This window comes from Oncorhynchus clarkii, chromosome 5 (genome assembly GCF_045791955.1).
Source record: "Oncorhynchus clarkii lewisi isolate Uvic-CL-2024 chromosome 5, UVic_Ocla_1.0, whole genome shotgun sequence".
NCBI classification, from domain to species: domain Eukaryota; kingdom Metazoa; phylum Chordata; class Actinopteri; order Salmoniformes; family Salmonidae; genus Oncorhynchus; species Oncorhynchus clarkii.
This window is the reverse complement of record NC_092151.1, coordinates 73,660,312-73,667,343: the sequence shown is the minus strand read 5'-3', so window position 1 is coordinate 73,667,343 and position 7,032 is coordinate 73,660,312.

The window sequence follows — 7,032 nt, the reverse complement described above, 5'->3', positions numbered from 1 at the left end:
ATGTTGACCCAGAAGGATATGTTTAATATGACTAATATGAAATAGGAGATAATAGGAGACTAATATGAAATAGGAGATAACAAGATTATAGTCCCAGAGGTATGAAGCAGATTCAATGAGGTGAGTAACTCAGAAGTGTGTGAAAGAGGTCAAGACTCTGGGGTAAGGGGTTTTAAAGGGTACAACCACACTTTAAGCAGCAGTTGTTAGTGCCTGTGTGTTTCTCGCCAAGTTATTTTCAGCTCTCTGGCATGGTTTGGGCCCAAGGGTACCCATGGCTCTCCTGGAGTCTTAAGAATGGTGGGGAACTACTGGCCAAACATGGCTCTTCGAGATAACTGGATGTTGGAGTTGGCGGTGTTGGATATCTGATTATAGGAGTGCACTAAGACGTACTGAGCTTCTCACATCCCACAATAAGACTTTGAACACAGTTATTGCTTTAATATGAAAATAAATGTTTAGTGTGATATTACATTTTGTTTTTAGAGAAGTGAAGTAGAGCAGTGTTTATACAGTAGCCTATATGCATTATCATTTGACACATTTAATAAAATACTGGTACACAATCACTTATTGTCCAAATTAATCTCCTAATAAGGTCAAAGAGATGGCAATAATTCCATAAAGGAATTGTGCATGCGTCAAATGAGCAGCTGAATAGGAGCGTCTTAAATCAGGGGTTTTCAAACTGGGTTCCGTGGCTCCCTAGGGGTTCTCAGAGGTACTGCAAGGGTCTGCGATAAGAAATATATATAATCTGAAAAAAGAAAAATTGGGATTTTTTCAAATTATTTAATGAATATTGCTGGCTACAACATAATACAATTGTAAAAAAATGTTAAAAAATCTTGAACGATCTGGATGAAAATTACAGTCATTGAAGCTATACTGAACAAAAATAAAAATGCAACATGCAACAATTTCAAAGATTACAGTTCATATAAGGAAATCAGTCAATTTAAATAAATGTATTAGGCCCTAATCTATGAATTTCCCATGACTGGGAATCAGTGGAGGCTGCTGAGGGGAGGACGGCTCATAATAATGTCTGAAAAAGAGCTAATTAAATGGCATCAAACACATGTATTTGAAACCATTCCACTCCAGCCATTACCGCTAGCCCGTTCTCCCCAATTAATGTGTCACCAACCTCCTGTGCTTGGAATACAGATATGCATCTGTTGGTCACAGATACCTTAAAAAAATGGGCCTCACAATGGGTTTCAGGATCTTGTCACATTACCTCTGTGCATTAAAATTGCAATTGATACAATGCAATTGTGTTTGTTGTCCGCAGTTTATGCCTGCCCATTCCATAACCCCACCCCCACCATGGGGCACTCTGTATACAACGTTGACATCAGCAAACCGCTCGCCCACACGACGCCATACACGTGATCTGTGATTGTGAGGTCGGTTGGACGTACTGCCAAATTCTCAAAAACAATGTTGGAGGTGGCTTATGGTAGAGAAATTAACATTCAATTATCTGGCAACAGCTCTGGTGGACATTCCTGCAGTCAGCATGCTAATTGCACGCTCCCTCAAAACTTGAGACATCTGTGACATTGTGTTTGTTGTGTGACAAAACTGCACATTTTAGAGTGGCCTTTTATTGTCCCCAGCACAAGGTGAAATGATCATGCTCTTTAATCAAGAGAATCTGCTAGATGGCTAAAATGTCAAATGTAAATATTTTAACTCATATAAATGTAGTGATTCATTTAAAAATAAAACAGTTTTATATTGATGTCACAAATGCATCATTCGTACAGTTCTTCATTTAAAAAAATGCTATTTGTTACATTTGACTGTGTAAAACCTAGCAGTACTACTTATTTCTCTGAGAGTGAGGAGGATATATAGCGTTTTATAACAAAACATGATTATTTGTCTCTCTGAAATGAAACCATTAACTGATGGATTTCAAACAAATACATGTCTGTCACTGAACCCCATTCCATGATTAGATGGTGACAAAGCACACCAATATCTTTCATAAGTTCTTTAAACAATGAAATGAAAATTTACCAACATTTCAGTAAAAGGATATATAGCATTTTGGAATAAACTCTTAATTTGGTGGTGACACTTTACATTGACTTCTGCCAGAAAACTTCTCACAATAGTCCTGAGTAGTTCAATGTGACATGCTGATGCGTGTGTTTGGTTCAGTGCGTTCGAGGAAAAGGAGCCTGTTTTAGCCCAACATGTTTAATGTATATCCTGTGGTTCTGACAGCCCACACACATACACAGCCATTAGCTTTTACCAACACACATTTATTTTATGCCACAAGCTCTGCTTGCCGTGGTCGTGATTCACACGCTGGTCCTGCTATTTTTGTGCTTGATCTCACTGTCCACATATTTATATATTTTGAAAATGTCAAAGTAAGATGTCAGTGCCCACGTAGACATTCTGTCGATACAAGTGTTGACACAAAACAATAACCTATTGCAATCACTGCATATGACCAGCAAGCTCTTTGGCAAAGTGTGAATGCAATTTAGGACAAGTGTTAAAACCTGCCCGGCCACTCCACTTTTCCCATCTTGTAAGCTCGACCGCCACGCCTCCAGAGACAAGAGGTGTCTCTTGTAAATGAACCTGGCAGGAGTGTAGCCTACTACGGTGCTGTGGGAACCCCTTACAGCAAATAACATGCAAATGTGACCTGCAAACAAAAGTTTTTTTCACACCGGAACTGCAGCGTGGAAGGAGACTGATGGAATCTGTGTGTACATTCAAACTGGTGATGAAAACATTGACAGCCTTTCTATCTTTGATTAATAATCAGAAAGGTATCTAAATAAGCATTTTATGATGAGTTGATATCAGGTGAACATTTTGTGTGGCCCTGTATTAGCATGTTCAAATGGTCATATCTGTGTTTCATCCATGTCTTGTTCTATTGCCAGGAATAACATAGAGGGTAGTTAAGCAAATTATATGAATGATTATAATTAATAATACTGAATAATATGAGTACTCTTGGCTACTATACTGCAAACCTAAAATAAGATTGTATACAATTGTTCAAGGCGATCAGCAAAATATGAATTTGGTATGTGAAAGCTGTTGAAAACATGTACTTTTTGTGTAGGAAATTAATATGAGTATCCTGCACCCTATTTTCTTTCAAGGGTCCTCCAATATTATTGACCTTGTGTTGGTATCCGCTGCACCGTTGAAGTGTGTATTACTGCTGTGTTGTTGTTGTGACCTTCCTCTCCACATGTCATCTAAACCAATGTGGCAGAGTAGTGTCATCTGCCTCCCCTGTAATACTGAGCCCTATGTCCAAGCACTCATGAACAGGGCTCACTAGGGCTCACATAATCTCAACAGGAAACAGGTTTGTTGACTGCATACCCAACTTCGTAACCTCATCTTATGTGGATAGTCCTCGTCGTCATTAGCAAATTGCACTTAAACATAAAGATACTGATGGTCTTCCCAACTGAAGTACAGTATGCTCAAAAGCTGTGGCAATTTTACTAAGCAGTAGTCTCTTTCAAGTTTCAAGTTAAGTTTGAATGTTACATGCACAACTGTGTCTTTCTTGCAAGCTCTGAACCCAACAATGAAGTAATCAATAACAACGTAATACTAAAAATAACATAAGGTAGAACAAAAACACAACAGAAATCAAATATATTTTGAAACCAAAATATAAACACAGCATGTTTCATGAGCTGAAATAAAAGACCCCAGAAATGTTCCATACACACAAAAAAGCATATTTCTCTCAAATTTTGTGTACAAATTTGTTTACATCCCTGTTCGTGAGCATTGCTACTTTGCCAAGATAATCCATTCACCTGACAGTGTGACATATCAAGAAGCTGATTAAACAGCATGACATTAAACTTCTAATGATTATACACCTGCAATGCTTGCTGTTTGGGGTTTTAGGATGGGTTTCTGTATTTGATTTGATTTGATTACATGGTGCACCTTGTGCTGGGGACAATAAAAGGCAATGTCATTTTAGAGAACTTGACAGTACATCTAACCGGCCTCACAACCGCAGACCACGTGTAACCACACCATCCCAGGTCCTCCACATCCAGCTTCTTCACCTGCAGGATTGTGTGAGACCAGCCACCCGGACAGCTGATGAAATTGAGGAGTATTTCTGTCTGTAATAAAGCCATTTTGTGGTGAAAAACTCATTCTGATTGGCTGCGCCTGGCTTCCCAGTAGGTGGGCCTGGCTTCCAAGTGGGTGGGCCTATGCCCTCCTAGACCCACCCATGGCTGTGCCCCTGCCCAGTCATGTAAAATCCAAAGATTAGGGCCTAATACATTTATTTCAATTGACTGATTTCTTTATATGACTGTAACTCAGTAAAATCATTGAAATTGTTGTATGTTGTGTTTATATTTTTGTTCAGTATATACAGTGAGGGAAAAAAGTATTTGATCCCCTGCTGATTTTGTACATTTGCACACTGACAAAGAAATGATCAGTCTATAATTTTAATAGTAGGTTTATTTGAACAGTGAGAGACAGAATAACAACAAAAAAATCAAGAAAAACCTGTGTTAAAAATGTTATAAATTGATTTGCATTTTAATGAGGGAAATAAGTATTTGACCCCCTCTCAATCAGAAAGTTTTCGGGCTTCCAGGTGTCTTTTATACAAGTAACGAGCTGAGATTAGGAGCACACTCTTAAAGGGAGTGCTCCTAATCTCAATTTGTTACCTGTATAAAAGACACCTGTCCACAGAAGCAATAAATCAATCAGATTCCAAACTCTCCACCATGGCCAAGACCAAAGAGCTCTCCAAGGATGTCAGGGACAAGATTGTAGACCTGCACAAGGCTGGAATGGACTACAAGATCATCGCCAAGCAGCTTGGTGAGAATGTGACAACAGTTGATGCGATTATTCGCAAATGGAAGAAACACAAAAGAACTGTCAATCTCCCTCGGCCTGGGGCTCCATGCAAGATTTCACCTCGTGGAGTTGCAATGATCATGAGAACTGTGAGGAATCAGCCCAGAACTACATGGGAGGATCTTGTCAATGATCTCAAGGCAGCTGCTACCATAGTCACCAAGAAAACAATTGCTAACACACTACACCGTGAAGCTGAAGGTTCGAGTTGCCAAACGTCAGCCTCGAAACCTTAATGACTTGGAGAAAATCTGCAAAAAGGAGTGGGACAAAATCACTCCTGAGATGTGTGCAAATCTGGTGGCCAACTATAAGAAACGTCTGACCTCTGTGATTGCCAACAAGGGTTTTGCCACCAAGTACTAAGTCATGTTTTGCAGAGGGGTCAAATACTTATTGCTCTCATTAAAATGCAAATCCATTTATAACATTTTTGACATGCGTTTTTCTGGATTTTTTTGTTGTTATTCTGTCTCTCACTGTTCAAATAAACCTACCTTTAAAATTATAGACTGATAATTTATTTGTCAGTGGGCAAACGTACAAAATCAGCAGGGGATGAAATACTTTTTTCCCTCACTGTATACAGAGTCAGTCATTTCTAGTACCATATTTACAATGTGCAGGGATACTGGAATGATAGGGGTAAGATTACTAGGCATTAGGATATAAATAGAGTAGCAGCAGTGTATATGATGATTCGTATGTGAGTGGGTGTGCGTGTGTGTAGAGTCAGTATAAATGTATGTGCATATTATGTGAGTGTGTGCAAATGATGGAGTGTTTGTGTGTGTGTTAAGGAGTGCCAGTGTGCGTGAGTGTGTAGGGCCCTGTGAGTGTGCATAGAGACAGTGCAATTTAAAAAAATAAAATACATGGATCAACTCAGATAGTCCTTGTAGCCATTTTGTTAGCTATTTAGCACTCTTATGGCTTGCGGATAGTAGCTGTTCAGGAGCCTGTTGGTGCCATACTTGATGCACCGGTACCGATTGCAGTGTGAAAGCAGAGAGAACAGTCTATGGCTGCAACTCCCGTATGGACTCAGGAGAGGTGAAAGTCGAGAACCATGCGTCCCCTAAACACGACTCTGTCAAGCCGCACTGATTCTTGACACACTACTCACTTAATCCAGAAGCCAGCCACACCATTGTTTTGGAGGAAATACCGTACTGGCAACCGAAGTCAGCTTTCAGGCACCTGGCCCGCCACAAGGAGTCGCTAGAGCGTGATGGGACAAGAACATCCCGACCGGCCAAATCTTCCCCTAACCCGGACAACACTGGGCCAATTGTGCGCCACCTCACGGGTCTCACAGTCACAGCCGGCTGTGACACAGCCTGGGATCGAACCCAGGTGAGTAGTGACGTCTCAAGCACTGCGACGCAGTACCCTAGACCGCTGCGCCTGGAGTCTTGAACGTATTTCCAGGCCTTCCTTTCACCGGGCCTGATATAGAGGTCCTGGATGAGTAGAGCTCAATGGTTGTCATGATAGGTGGTGTGTGAGATTGTGTTATATTTAACCATGTAACCCATCTTGTACAAGGATGGGTAGGGGGCAGTACTTTCACCTCCGGATGAAACGCGTTCCCAAAGTAAACTGCCTGTTACTCAGGCCCAGAAGCTAGGATATGCATATAGATTGGTAGATTTGGATAGAAAACACTCTAACGTTTCTAAAACTGTTTAAATAATGTCTGTGAGTATAACAGAATTCATATGGCAAGCGAAACCCAGAGGACAAACCATCCAGGGATTTTCCATTTGTTTTCTATGGGATACCCTTATTGTTAGGAGCCTGGTTGCAGTTCTATGGCTTCCACTAGATGTCAACAGTCTTTAGAAATTGTTCTATGTTTTTCTTTTGAGAAATGAATAAGTAGTGCTATTCATGATAAGTGTCACTCCAGGGGTACTCTATTGTTTTGATGCGCGTGAACTGGAGCATGCTTCATGTTTTTTTAATCCGATATTGGAAACAGTTTATTCCATCTTAAATTGTATCGATTATTTACGTTTTAGGGTACCTGAGGTTGGATTAGGAACGTTGTTTGAAATGTTTGGGCCAAGTTTACAAGTAACTTATTAGATACTTTGTAGGCAAGTTGGGCGAGTTGAA